Consider the following 14,821-nt stretch of genomic DNA (forward strand, 5'->3'; position numbering starts at 1 on the left):
ACAGGTGAAGGAGCTTTAACTCCGCTCGCTCCCCTGCGCCCGGGGACGCGCATCCTCCCGAGGTGAGGCAGCCCCGCTCCGCTTGCGGGCTTTGTGTCGGGGCGGTTCAGGAAGGGGGGGACGCGGTTCCCCCGCCCCGCTGCTCCCCGCGCCGAGGCTGCGGAAGGTTAAGGGCGGAGAGGGGCGGGCGGCGGGCGCGGGCTGAGCGGGGAGCGCGCCCGGGGCTGGGCGGAGGGGCCGAGCCGAGCCGAACCGGGGCTGGCGGCAGCACTCGGGCAGGAGCTGTGGAGGCATGAGGGGCCGGAGGAGCTGAGCCGAGCTGCGGAGCCGGGGGAGGCTGAGGGGCTGCGGGAAGGCGGAGCAGAAGCAGCAGCAGCAGCCGGCGCCCGGCCCTGGATTTCCATGGTGTCGGGAGCCGTGTGGATTACCCTGCCGTGAGCCGGAGAGCCGGTACCCCCAGGAGGAGGACGGCACCGGGGCTGCGAGGTCTGGTGAGTCGCTGAGGCTGGCGAGGGGCTTCTGCTGCCAGGCACCGGGCGTGGAGCATCCCAAGCTCGGGGCTTCTCGGAGCATCCCGAGCTCGGGGCTCCCCGGGGGTGCGGGGCTTCTCGGGGCATCCCGGGTTTGGGGCTCCACGGGGCATCCGGACCGCTCCCCGCTCGGGCAGGGGTACGGGGAGGTCTGGGTTTGCCCCTCTGTACCGAACGTGGCCGGGTGGTAGAGGGGCTGTGGTCCGCGGGGCCGTGCTCGGTGGCATCGGTTCTGTCGCGGTACCGGGAGCGACCGTGCCCGGGGAAGCGGCGCCGCGGACAGCGGCATCCAGGGGGGGCTCTGCTTGTGGAGGGACACAAGGAAATACCTCTGAAACCCCCTATTCCCCGGTATCTACCTCCACCTCCTCCCTCCCCGTTCCGTTCTGCGCACATACGCGCTGTACATACATCTATTTTCTGGTTAATTCCGTTGCTATTTGTTACCGCTCCGCCGCGGTCAGGAGCAGTCCCTGCACCAGAATAAACTAATTTCCATAAAAAGTTACTGTTGGCAGGGAAGGACATCTTTGAAAACACCCTTGAATCTGGAAAAAAAAAAATCCCCTTTAAAACACCCCGAAATCCTTGTAAGACCTTTTTTGAAAGGCGATGGGAGAAGGCAAATGCGTTTGTGTTCCCTTGAGGGAATTCTAACTTGTGTGTGATGGTGCGAGTGTTCCCCAGCCCCTGTAGCTCTTTAGGTGGTGTGTTGGTCACAGCCGCTCTGTACAAGGACTCGGTGGTGCCAAGCTGTCCTCTCCTGTCCTGACCTGTGTTTAACCTGGCACGGGCAGGCATTACTGGCTTTGTCTGCACTCGGGTTCTGGCCAATACTTTCATGTTCCTGGAGGTGATGTGAATGATGTTCAATTAATCTGTGTTCCAAGGGGTATCAGAAAGTCAATAGGTTAATATTAAGTGAGGTGAATAGTAAGTGGCAGAGGAAAAAAAACAACCTGTACATCCGTGACCTACAGTTCAAGACATTGGCTTGGAGGTGAGGGAATGGGAAGTTAGCAGAACACCATGATGTAAAAACCTACAGGGTTTCCCTCTTAGCTGCTGAGCACTTGATGCTTCACCGGTGGCTTGAACATGTTTAGTAGAGCTCAGCTGACTTGAGGAGATGCTCTTATCTCTCCTCTGGATGGCTTCATTGATATGGTGTTTAGAAGTTAAATCAAATGACCTACTTTATAGCTGAAAGACAGATGCCTCAGAAGAAATCTGTGCCATCTTCAGAGCAGATGTTTAGCTTTTTTTCCCCTTTAGCACCTAGGTGTTAGATCTATTAAAACGTGGTTATTTTGAGGGTTTTTTTTTGGTCTTTACTGCTGTCCTTTTGCCATTTGTTGTCACTTTGAGGTCCCTCAAAGCTTAGATGTGATGCTTTTGGGGTGGTGCAGGAAACCAGGTAAAATAGCTTTGACTTAGGAAACTTGGTGCTAGCAATGACAATAGCAATCACAACTGCTATTGTGAAATGGCTTATTTACAAACCAGTCATCTTTTTCAAGTCTTCTCCCCATCTCCCCAGCCCTTACTGCAAGGAGATAAAGGAACCCAATTTACTCTTCGTTGTCTTTATAGTGTGGTTTGATGTCATGAACTGTGTAGTTTCCCGCCAGCTTATAACAAGTTTGTGTGGTGGAAACCAGTAACAGATGATGTGTAAGATCTGCACACAATCCACCAATGTGATAAAAACAGCTTTTCCTGGTGCTCAGACTCGTTTTTTGGGTTAACCCTGTGCTTTCCCTGCCCCTCACCAGAAAAGGGAACTTCAGATAAATGCAGAAGGGGAGAGGTAGATCCAGGCTGGCTGAGGGAGCCTGGGGAAGAGGTGACTGCTGCTGCCCCACTCTCTTTAACTCTCTTCAGCAAATTGCATTAGTATGTGACAAATTGGCTTGCAAAGCAGCTAAATGGAAATGACATTTGGAGCAGTTTGCTGTGCAGACCCTGTGGTGTCTCAGGGAAACATGAGATGTGCAGTAGCTTTCTGAGATCTCTAATTAAACTCCCACTAGAAGGCTTTCCAGAACTTGCTTCGGGAACTCCTGTTGCAGCCTAATGTGGGAGTCTGGAGTGGGTCTTGGAATAATTGCTCAGAAGCTGGGGCAGATGTAGGTGCAGACTGCTCGTGCTGTAGGCAGCTTGGATGAGGAATTGGACAAGGAGAGGAGGCAGCAGCCAACACACAGAAATCAGGAATCGTGTGGGACATATGGCAGGGAGGCTTAAGGTGGAAAGCTGTGCTTGTTTGGTGCCGGGGTGCTGCTTTCCTGGGGGGCTGGGCTGTGTCTCGAGTATCTTTGTTCAGGCGAGGGGGTTTTGGTGGCTCTCTGAGCAGAGGGCTGCAGGGTATGGGGGCAGGAAAGCGTCCACCTGCTTCCCTCAGCCTGAGCACACACGCTTCTGTTTGAAGGCGGCGGTGATCATGCTGGTTTAATTGGCCCCTCTGCAGTTTGAACAATAAATATGTAATGGGGGGAGTGTGCCCCCCTCTCTGCCTGGCGTCGAGGCTGTCACTTCTGATGGGGAAGTCTGGGCTCGCTGCTCACCTCGTCCCTGCTCGCTCCCCCCACAGCTTCTTGTCGCGTGTGAAAATCGTGCTCCCCCATCTGTGTTTGGCATCCTTAAAAAGAAAGAAAAAATGAACCTGAGCATGCAGTGCTCCTGAGACAGGCCCCTTCACATTTCTAAACACTCTGATTATTCAGCTAATCTTTATTTCATGGGCCTGTTACAAGAAACACAAACGGGGGAGAAAGTAGAAGGCGGTGACACATTTAAAATACACAAGAAAAGTGCTGGCAGGAATATAATCGCTCTTATTCCAGCAATATGAAATATTTATGGGCCTAAGTTGTGGCAAGATTCTCTGCCCTCCTCCCACCTAACTCTTCCTGAAATGTTTTTCCCGGTGAAACAGTCATCGGGAGAGCTCTGACTCTGGTGCCAGCAGAGCCTCAGCTGTCCGCAGGGCAGGGGCACCCAGCCGGGCACAGAGTCCGTCTGTCCGTCCCTGAGCAAAGGACAGGACAGGAGGAGCCCAGCGTGCTGGCCGAGCTGCCCGGCTCGCCCCGGGAGCAGAGCATTGTGTTACAGTCTGTTAACTCGAAATAATTCAGAAGCGTCCCCTCGGCGAGGCTGTGAAAAGCCCCCTTTGAGGTGCCCGTGTTTGGTAGGAGCCCGCTGCTCCCCTGGGGCATCCTGCTATTAATTCATTAGATCTGAGGGTTGGTTTTTTTTTTTCCTCTTCCCCTCTTTTCTCCCTTTCCTCCCCCCCCCCCCCCCCCCCTTTCCCTGGCAATTCAAACAGTGATGAATGGACAAAAATCCCTCAAGGGAAACATTTTTTCACTTAGTTACAAAGATTTCATGGCTAATTAGAGTAAATGTGGTTTTTAGAGTGTTAATCTCTTAACCAGCTTGGCTTGGAGGCCACCGCCACAACAGCAAAGGGAGGGCAGGGGGGATCCAAGGAGGAGAAGGTGCTCCCAAGTTCTTCCCGGGGCTGAGCCACAGGTACCGATGGCTGGATCCGATGTGTCTGTCACCCAGAGCATCCCATGTGCCACCTCCTCAGCTCCCATAACTGGGTGCCCTCCTTCCCACCCGGGGCAAGGCCAGGGTAGAGCTTGGCTCTGCCAGGCTTTGAGGGCGGCCACGAGCTCTTTGTCTGCAAAAGTGGTGCAGAAGGAGCCTCCGGGATGAAAAGCAAAGCAGGAACAAAAGCAGAATTGAGGGCAGCGTGCTGTCCTTGGGCAGCGGTGGCGGCAACCCAGGGCATGTGTTCCCATTCTTTCTCTGCAGTGAAAAATCTGTGGGTTTAGCGGGGGGCTGAGAGCTGGGGGAGCCGGGTCCTCCCCGCAGCCCCCCGCCCACCCTGGGGCTGGTGCAGAGAGCGCTCGGGAGGAGATGGGAGTGGGATACGGGCTTGAAATTCCTCCTCATCCCACTAGAGGGGATCCTCTGGATCAGCTTGGCAGAGTCTGGCTGAAAAATGAGCAGAAACCCCGCCTGGCAAAGCTGCACCGAGATGCGGGCTCTGGCTGGGGGTGAGCCCGGGATCCTTGAAGGGGGAACACGGGTTATGGAGGCTGAGGGTCCCACCTTGCGCTGTGCTGAACACAGAACTTGGGGTGCAGAGGGCATTTTAGTGTGTTCCAGACATTCCTGGCCTCGGCAGGCTGGCTCTGGCAGCTTTTCCCTGCTCCTTGCCCAGGAAAATGGGGTTCTTCAGCATCCCCGGTGGCTCCTCTTCCCACTGTGGTCCCAGCCCAAGCGCTGGGAGCTGCTGGGATGGGGATGAGGCTGCTCTGGCAGGACTTCCCCAAGAAAGCACAAGTTTACCAAACACAGGAGTGCAACATATGTCTGTGATGTACCTAATCTGCTGTGTGTTCTGCTCTGCTGGGTTTTGTGCCTGAATTGTGATCCACGTGTGGGTCTCAGGGGGTCTGAGCAGTGCCTTCAGCCTGGTGCTGGCTCCTGGGATGCTGAGTGCTGGGGTGGGGGATGGCAGGGACAGGGAGCTGGGAAGGAGCTGCCCTCCCTTATCAGGTAGAGCCCATCTCCTGTTTCTCACCGTAATCGCTGCTTCTGTTTGGGTGAAATTGAACTGGGAGGTGGTGATGGGGAGGAATGAAAAGCAAGATAAATGTATCGTGTTATGAAAATTTAATCCTGCTTTGCCTAGGCTAAAGTTGCATTTGGAGCTGGAGATAAAAGGCATAAAATCGTGTTATAAAGGAAAAAAAAAAAAAGTCCAGATTATCTCCAAAGGGAGCCCTAGAGAGCCCTGTCCTGGCAGGGCATGGGGCTGCTTTGGGTGCCCTGGGTAGGGTGCTATGCTCAGCACCTTCTCACTGCTTGGATGGCTCTTCCATCCTGTGCTGGGGGAGTGGGTGACAGCAATGGTAGGGACAGCCCAGGGCCCATGTCCAGCTGTGTGTGGTTTGGGTGGGGTTCTGATGGGGGGCTCCAGCCTCTCTGGAGCTGGCTATGTGTTGTGCTTGGTGTGACAGCAGCTTCCCAGGCAGGAATGTCCCTCACAGCCCTTTTCCTGCTCCAGCACCGCTTCCCCACTTCATAAAAGTGAAAGGTGACGTCTGAGTAAATATTACACTGACCTCTCACCCTCACCTCCTCCTCCTGCTGCCACAGCTCCTTTCTCTGGGCTCATTAACAGAGCTGCTGGATGAGCTGGGGCTGTGCCGAGGAGGGGGCTTGGAGCTGGAGCCCAATCCCAGTGCTTCACTGGAGGCTAGATGGGAAGAGAAGGATCCTTCCTGTCCACTGCTGAGGCTGAGCTTCCTCCTGCAGTAAGTGGACAGGAGATCAGCCTTGCTCAGGCTCTCCAGGGGGGTGCAATGTCACATCCCACAGAGCTGGGCTGTGTGGTGGCCTGGAGGGGCTGGGGGGCTCCCCAAGGGCTGAGAGTGTCCATGTGTGTGTGTGTGTGTAAGCCCTGGAGATGCACAGGATAATCTTGCTCCATCCTCCCAGTGAGGGGATGGTTGGATGGGGCAGGGATGGTCCACGGAGAGGCAGTTCCCTGCGTAGAACAGGGAAGGTTAAAGGAAACATCTTGCTTTGCTTTGTGCTCCTGGCTGTTTGGTAAAACACAGGTTTTAATTCCTGTAACAGCTTGGTGTCAGGCTCTGGAGCCCTGTTTCCCTGTCCTGTGTCTCGGGAAGCCACACAGCACTGGGGAAAACAGGAAAGCTCTGGGGCAGCACTGGGCTGCTCCTCGCTGGCGCTGCCGCCTGTGACGCGCGGTGGGAAGGAAGCGGATCCAGCAGGGCTGAGCCAGGAGCCCCCCTCAGACCCTGACTCAGCGTGGAACAAATTCCTCGTGTTATTTCCAGCCTGGGAAGAAATGCCTCCTGGGGGGATTGATGTGTAGTTTTTCCTCCGTAGCGGGTTCGTGTCCCTGGTAAGGGAGCCGGGAGCCGTCCCTCGTGTGCCGGTGGGAGAAGGGAGGAAAGCTGGAGACGTGCAGGGGGTTCCCTTGGTGCTCACCACTGACACCACTTGGGGTTGTTAACCCGGGACTGAGCCTCCAAAAAGTGAGTATGAGCCTCGGAGGTTTTGGGATTAGTTGCAGCACTTAAACCAGAGGCTTTGCCTCCTTCTTGTTGTCCTCCTGATTGCTGAGCTTTCAGAGTTTGCTTTTCAAGACTTTTAAATTTTTTTTTACAGCCCAGACTGGCTGGTTTTCACCCCAGGAGAGGGGAGATGAGGTTTTCTGGGTCCTGGGAATTGGCTATTGGAAAAGCAGATGCTGGAATGAATGCATGTGGATCAGTAGCAGGGATGGAACCTCTCAAGTCGTGTTACTGGAAGGGGTGCTTGCCCACTTTCAAGATATCCCAAAACCAGCAGTGAGTGCAGCAGAGCCCAGTGGGTTGGTTGCTTGCCCAGGTAGCCAAATGTAAGGGATTGACACGTAGCTGGTTCATGTGAAGAGCTTTGTTTCCCAAGGCTGGGTAGATTTATCGATGTCAGAGCAGAGAAATGGTAAGTTGGCTGCCTAACAGGGATGTTACAGTTCAACTCCATAAAACACCCGGGCTGTCTCCTTCACTCATTCATTTGCCAAGTCCCCAAAAAGTCACAGTGACAGGAGCAGAGGATGGAGCACTGCCCTCATGATCATATTTCCTGCCTTTGCTGGTTTATGTCACAGCCTGTAATGTTACTTGAACAACAAAAAGCCTGTGAATTTCCTTTTCATTTTTAATAGAAGTGAGAAGAGGTGGGGTGGGGAGGAAAAGGGAGCCCGGCTGTACGTTTCCTAGCTGTAGAATTGCCATCTCACAGGTTTTAAATCTGCACTGAAGCTAAAACGTGGGCTCTGTCCCTCCTGGGTGTGATTTTTGTGGATGCATTAGTTACCTGCTTTATGAAAATTCCACTGGGCATGGGAGAGAGGGCTTTCCAAAGCTGCTGCTTCCATACTTACAGGACACATTAGCACTTCTCAGAACCCAGAGCAAGCAAACTGAGACCAAGAGCTCCTCAAAGTCCCCCTTGGAAGGAGAAATGCTTTTGTGTGTGCCCTAAGCCTTCTGAGAATTTTGACCTTTGATGTTTGTCCCTCCATTTCCAAAGCAGTTGAACATCAGGGAGGCATCATCTGTTGTGTTCCAGAGACTGAAAGGGGCAGATGAAAAACATCCCCAGCGAGTAATCCATTTGGCTGGGCTACAGTGCAGCAGCAAAAGGTTCACTGCAGGCTCTTTCTCTCTGAGTTGTTATGAAGTTTTCCCTGCAGTTTGGCAAGGAGTTAATTGCAATGAGACTGATGAGCCCTGCTCTGATCCGTGGGCTGGAGGTGTTTGGCTTCCCTGGCAGACGAGGAGCCATATGGAGCAGGAGTTGTGTTAAAGGCCCTTTTGGTGGTAACCAGGGTTTGGGCTGGTTTTAAAATCTCATAGCAACCAAGGAGCATGGGCAAGCACTCCAGAGTTCACTGGAAGAAAGAGGCAGGAGCCCCTTTGCTTGTCTGCTGGGACATAATAAGGTGTTGGTACAAGTGCTTGTGTGGCTTGGCTTTTCAAAGCATAAACTGTGTGACAGGGACAAAGCTGCTCCATCCGTTCCACCAAGTTCATTTGCTGACTTGGAGGTGGCCACGACTTGGCTTGGGCCAAGAGCAAAAATTCTCAGAAAGAAACAACAGCAGAAGCTCTTTTAAGGACTTCCAAGGATGTTGTATAACTCGTTTTTAAAAAAAAAAACCAAACCCTGTCCAGAGTTCTGGGGCCCTGGGAGGCTTCACCTCTGGAGAGACAATTTTTGGGTGGGACCAGACTGACTTTGCAGGTGGAGTTCTTTGCTTCTGAGTGTGAATTCAGCAATAGAGGTTTTTAACCATTCACTTACTTGCAGGTTTGACTGAAATGAGCTGTGTGACAATCCTGGTTTTGACTGATCTAATTTATTCCTAAGAGGACAACTGGTTTTTTTGCAGTCCAGTTAAAGGCCATCTGCTTTTAAAGTCTTCTTGGCCAGGTAACCCAAAGTTTGGTATGTTGAAGATTCAGTTTTGGGGTGGTTTAGAGGATGTGGCAATGCTCTCAAAGCTTCAAAGCCTGAAGCTGGGAAGGGGAAATCCCTGCACTGCTGCAGGGCAGTGCTTGGGTTTCTCTGGGCATGAATCCTGCCCTGAGCTGCAAAGACCTACTGAAAACCAAATATTTTGGCTTAATTTCCTTTTCCTCCCAAGATGAAAAACTTACAAAACCAAACCAAACAAACCAACAACAAGGAAAAAAAAAAACCCAACCAAAACACAAATGTTTTTCTTACAAACAACGTAAATTTTAACTTGAGAAAAGCAAAATATTGCCTCGTTTGTTCATCCCTGACAAATTCCTCTGTAAATTCCCTGCAAATTCCCATTGTAAACATGACACTTTGGCAGCTTATCTGCTTCAGCCATCTTGGTACAGAAGAGGGTGTAATATTAATTTCCTTGTCACTTGGTTTTTCTGCTGGATGTGGGATCACGGGGTTAACAGTGTTATGCATCTGAATGTAAATCAGTCATTAATTATTTTTTTTCTTAATCCCTCTGCCTCCTGGGGATGTGCCTGCTCGAGGTGGTCAGGAGGGGTGACTGATCATGGGTGCTGGGACATCCTCAGTGTCCTGGGTGGTGGGAGCAGGAGGGATGAGGACTGCTGGTGTCCCCAAACAGGACTGGAGCCAGGGGGAGATGGCTTCCCCAGGAGAAGGTTGAATTCAGGAGTGTGTGAGGAGCTCTCCAGGCAGGCTTGGTGCATCCCTGTGAAATATGGCCTTGTGAGCCCTTGAAGGATTTATTGTTTTCCGGGCACTGCTGGATCCAGTCTGATAGGCTGGATAGAGGAAGGAAATGACTCAGTTGCTCTCCAGACAAGTGCAGCTTTGAAATTCAAAGTGGCAAGAGACAGCTGAGAGGCTCCAGCTCCTTCCCATCAGGAGTTGGGTCCCTCTGGGTCTGGTCCTCTGGGCACAGCCCTTGGGGGGTGCAGCGGGTGGGAGGGGGGAGGTTCTGCTGGGTCACCCAGGAGGACACATGGAGAGCAGGTGACAGCAAGTGACACTGGGGGCTGGGGGGGAACAGGGGGTGCTGCCAGGCCAGGCTGTGGTGGTGGAAGCAGCTGCTGGGCTCAGCATCCACCTGACCATTGCCAATCGATTGCTGTGCCAGGGGCACAGTGTGGGGCAGGGCTTGCAGCTCTGTCAGGGATTTGGGGTTTTCCAAAGCATGTTTCCCCTCCAGAAAAGGGTGGAGCAGTGTGGGTGAGCTGTACCAGGAGTTTGGGCACTCAGGCTCCTGTGTTTCCTTTCCTCTGGAGCCCTGCACTCCCCCCACCCCGTTTGTGCTGGGGTTTGCCACAGCAAGGGGAGAAATGCTGGGGATTTTGCAGGACAAGCTCAGGATTTTAGGATCTCTTCCCTATCAAGGTGTCCACTCCTCTTTTAGCCTCACCATGGTAGCTTCTGGCTGATGTCAGATGTGGATGTAAGCAGATGCTTTCTCCATCCTACTATCAGCTTGGTTGCAGGAAGAAGGCTTGAAATGACAGAAAGATCCTTAGCAAAGAAACAAGAGTTAGTGTTAAAAATAAAGAAAACAAGACAGCTTGTTTCATCTAAACAGAAGGGTTATTAAACAGGCTTGAATTAATCAGTGATCTGCCAGATCTCTGAAATTGAAAAGCAGAGCAGAGGAGCATGGAGCAGATGAGTGGGAACAAGTGACTTTGTCGGGTAGACATTGAGACCCAAATCCCCTGGGAGAGGAGATGATGATGATGATGAGTTGATGCTGTGGGATGGAGCTGCTGTGATGGCTCCAGGCTTTGGGGTTTGGGTTTTGGCTGGAGCTCAGAGCACAAGGCAGGGGGTACCCATGCATGGGACCTGCTGGGATCCTGTCCCCTTGGCTGCAGCTCTGCCATGGTCACTGCTTGTCACACTTGGTGAAGCAGGGAATGAAGAAGCTTCTCATTTCCCAGGGCTCAAAGCACTTGGAAGATCTGCACTGAGCTCCCCAGTGATGCCCAGAAGGGGCAGGCAGGCTGTGGAAGGGGCTCCCAGAGGCAAAGTCACTGTCCTGGGGAATGCTGGCATTGATTGCACTTCCCAGCACTTCCCTCCACTGAGACAGACCTGAGGAGGGATGCTTAATGGTCCCTGAAGGGTTCTTCAGTGCCCTGTGGCTCTCTCCTGCATCAACCTGTCTGCTTCCATCTTGTTGTTAGTTTGAGGGCTGGTGCAGGTGTCTTCTGCCTTTTCAAATCCCCGTGATCCCATGGTGGTACCTGCATGGGAATTTCTTCCACTTCTGCAGTGGGAATGCCAGAGTTATGCCTGGCAGCTGGAATCTGGAGCCAAGCAGTGAGCTGGTGGTGCTGGGCACCTACCAGGGATGAACCTTTCCCTTTGTTCCTCCTCTTCTCATCCCAATGGCTCCTGCTCTGCTTTGGTGCCATCCCAGCCTTCCCATCCCATCCCATGCCCTGGGGAAGGCACAGTGATGGACAGAGGTTCTGTCAGAACCCTGACACAGTGGTTAGCAGTCACAGTCTGGAAATATAATGTGGTTCTGGAGTGGCATGGAGCAGCATAACCAGAAAACCCCTCTGGAATGGGGACAGGTTCCTGAATGTGCTCAGAGGTAGTGACGTGCTCTTAATAATTTCAGCACTGCTGGCTGAGAGAAATCTATAGCTGCACTGCTGGGGATTCAGCATCTCAGAACCTAATTTTAACAAATGTACAATTTCCTGGTTTACTTAGGTAACAGCACTGTGGCTACTGTGTAAATACATCCGAGTGCCGGAGGGAGCCTTGGGATAACGAACACCACTCACTGCAGAGGGCTGGCACAGCCACAGGATTTCTGTTTCAGGATTTCTGTTTAATGGAGTGGCTGGGGACCCATTTAATTTGCAGCCAGGGTTCTTCACTTGCCTGTGGTGCACTTGGAGTGGGGCCAGAAGAAGCTGCTGCTTATTCTCCTCCAGCTCGGTGGCCGCTCTGTGATCTCCCCTCGTGCTGCTCTCAAAGGGTCCTGAGAGGGAAACTGCAGCTGGATGTCACCTGGGGAGGGTGCTGGGCTGAGGACTGGGAGAGAAACTCCTGGCTTGGCCACTGGCTTTTGACTAGCCTTGGGCAAATCATTTAATCATTTAATCTCCTTGCACCTCAGGTCACCATGCATTAAATTCTGTTTTGTCAGGAACAAAGTCCCTGGATGAGCAAATGATGTTCAGGTGCAGCTGTGAAGAGGGGTGGATAAACCTCAGCCCATCAGGACTTGGGGAAGAAACTAGAAAAAGCACTTTTTAAGGAATGTGCTGACCCAGACTGCCTGGAGGGGTCATGGGCTCTGTTTCTTGAGGTCCTTAAGGATGGTTTTGAGAGACATCTCTTGAGTTCTGATCATAGCTGGGCCTTGCAGCAGGAGGCTAGATTAGAGAATCACAACTTTCTGGCCATAAATTTGTATGATTTTAGTGGTATCACACAGGTTTGGATGAAAGGGAAACTTCCTAAAACTTGACTAAACCAGCTGTGACACTTAACAAGTCTGCAGTTTTCCACTTGTCATACATCAAGGCAAGCAGGAGGACAAGGATCTGTTCTGCTCTGTGCTGCAGTACCTGGTGCTGTCACCAGCCTTGGGTCTGTCCTTGGGGACTGCATGGTGAATAAAGTCCTCTTTTCCCAGCACCTCTCTCAATCCAAAGTAATTTATAAGCTATTTCACAGCAGTGTACTTGAGGCTCAATAGCTGCCAGCTGGGGTTTCTCGGATAGCAGGTGTCAAGTATCAGCAGAGGCAAAGGAAAAGGTGTCTGATTTCTGCCACCTAGGTGTCCTAGGGTGATAAGGAATTTTTCTGGATGACTTTTGGGGTTGGTGGGTTAACTGTTTCCAGCTGCAATGCACAGCTGGGGGTAAGGCCCAAGTGGAGCCCCAGCTGCTGTCCTGCTTTAGATCTGCCTGAGGAGCCAGAGCTCCCTGGGGGATGGTGATGGCTTTGTCAGAGTTAAAGAAATGTCTCCTTGCTGCATCCTGGAGGTGTTTCAGCATCCTCGGGGCTCAGAGGTGGCTGTGCCTCTGTTTGATTGTCACCACTGTCAGGGCAGAGTAGCCCTGCTCTGCTGAACAATCTCTGATCAAAGAGTTCATGAGCAGAGGCACACCAAGAAGTGCTAAACCAGCCCCTTACACAGACTTTACTCAGCAGTTAATGCCTGGTGGCTCCCTTCTGAGTTTTCCATCAACAGCACATCCGAATGCCTCCTGTATGAAAACATTCTCCTCATTTCCCAGCTGGAACCACTGAGGCTGAGTAACCTGACTTGGTCTATTCAGCAAGTCTGGAACAAAGCCAGGGGTGAGGGCAGGGCTGGGCACTGCTCCCTGCCCTCCAAAACGCAGAGATGCCAGATGGGGCTTCCAGCAGGTCCTTCCCTGGGATTTTGTTTCTCTTTACCCCAGACCTGTGTGTTTGTGCTCAAGAGGGAGATGGAGGGGAGAGGTGGCTTATCCGGTATGCACTAAATAAACAGCAGCTGAAGTCTGGACAATATGACCAAATTTTGTGCATAATTCAGGCAATCGTGTTTGTTATCAGGGAAATGCCTTTTCATGGCTGGGCTTCGTTCTTCCCCTCCTCTTCCTTGTCCCAGGACTGGAGGAAGCAATAATCACAATGCTGTATTTTGCCCTCTTAACTCTTTCTCAGAAAGCTGAGCAGGCACTGAAATCCCATCCTTGGGAATCAGCAGCTCTGGGAAGCGGGGCTGGGACAAGCACTGCCAGGGGACAGCAGGGACAGAGAGAGGCAGAATCGTGCTTTTCAGCCTCAAACCCAGAGGATGCTGTTCCAGGTTATGTGTTGGGAAAGGCTCCATGTTCATCATCCCTGCTGGTCAGTAGATTTTGCAGAAGCCTCAGACTTGATGCCATGCACCTCACTGGTGGCTTGCACCTTGCTCTTGTTGGGAGGGTCAAAATAATCTAAAAGATACCCAAGAAAATCCTCTGCTCAGGACTGGGATGTGCCCAGTCTTCTCTTGATGGGGAGAGAGGTGAAGATGCTGAGAGCAGGGAAGGAACTTGTGCAAGTTGATGTGCAGGTTTCTGCAGGGGAAGGAGGGAGGATTCAGCAGTGACTTGGCCAGGGAGATGAGGTTGAAACCCAGACCTCTGATCCTGGCTTGGAAAGGTCCCAGAGCTCAGAGAGACTTAGATCAGACAGTTTTGCTCAGAGCTTTTGTCTAATTAAAGCAAAAGAAACCCTTATTAATTACTGTAAGGTCTTCCTCCCTGGCTGACAAATGTGTCCTGAAGATCAGTTCTTCAAAGGGATAAATCACTGTGGTGGCTTTAATGGCTGGAAAGGTTTCACAGAAAAATTCCCAACAGGCTCCAAGGGGGATACAGACCTGGCATGTGTTCTCACTTGCTATGAAGAAATGGCCAAACTCTCAGCTCTTTGCCCTCATTCCAGTTGGCAGGTTCCATGTGGAGCCAGTGCAAAGAGAGAGAGGGTCAGGCTGGTGCAAGGGTGAGGTTGTTCCAAACGGTTTGTTCTTGTATTTTAGTTTATATAGTGGAGTCTGCCCTTTTGGTGACCCTTCTGATAATTCTGGGGGATATCTGACAGGCTGGTGACCTGCAGGGGAGGTCAGCAGAGCCAGCCAGCCCCTCTCCCTGCTCCCAGCCTCCCAACAATGAATCCTATTTGGCTGTAAAAAGCAGAAAGGGCAGAACCCCCCTCCAGCTTAGAAAGAAGCTGTGGGGCTCTTGTCCCCTCCCTGTGACCTCAGTCACTTCTCAGGAGGCTTCGTGCTGTGAGGCAGCTCCCCCAAAAACGATGTTGGCCTTAGGGAAAAAAATCCTAGTGGGTTTTATTACCTGCTCTGCTCCCCCTTTGTGGGGTGGCTGGGGACCCTGGTGGCTTCCAGGCTGGGAAGGATGCAAGGACTGCCCAGGACAAGCTCCTGGCACTGGGATGCTGAGAGCTGGGAATGGGAGGGAGGGGTGGGTGCTGGTGTGTTTGCTGGGGCCATAGGACCTGGCTCTGGAGGGATGGAGTGACCCAGGAGTGAAGGACAGGATGGAATAAGGAGCTCTGAGGGCAGAACCAGCATGGGGCTGTGTAGAAATCCTTGCTGACAAGACCAGCCTTGTCCCAAAATAAAAGATCCCAGCACCACAGTGCAAAGGCAGCTGCCACGCTGGTGCCATCAAAATTGTTCCTTTAAGCCT

At 52.3% G+C, this 14,821-nt stretch overlaps 1 protein-coding gene across 3 annotated transcripts in view; it reads left to right on the forward strand.

Annotated features, from left to right (window-relative positions):
- Positions 1–245: 245 nt before the first annotated feature.
- Positions 246–14,821, forward strand: part of PLXNA2 (plexin A2) — a 132,651-nt gene continuing 118,075 nt past the window's right edge. Inside the window, exon 1 of one of the 3 annotated variants that reach the window (XM_030465520.1) lies at positions 246–491. The gene's annotated coding sequence lies outside the window, so the exon portion shown is untranslated. Of the gene's footprint in view, positions 492–6,373; positions 6,611–14,821 lie in introns of those variants that run through there. The other 2 variants (XM_030465522.1, XM_030465521.1) reach the window with 2 other exon arrangements.

Source organism: Calypte anna, chromosome 26 (genome assembly GCF_003957555.1).
Source record: "Calypte anna isolate BGI_N300 chromosome 26, bCalAnn1_v1.p, whole genome shotgun sequence".
NCBI lineage: Eukaryota > Metazoa > Chordata > Aves > Apodiformes > Trochilidae > Calypte > Calypte anna.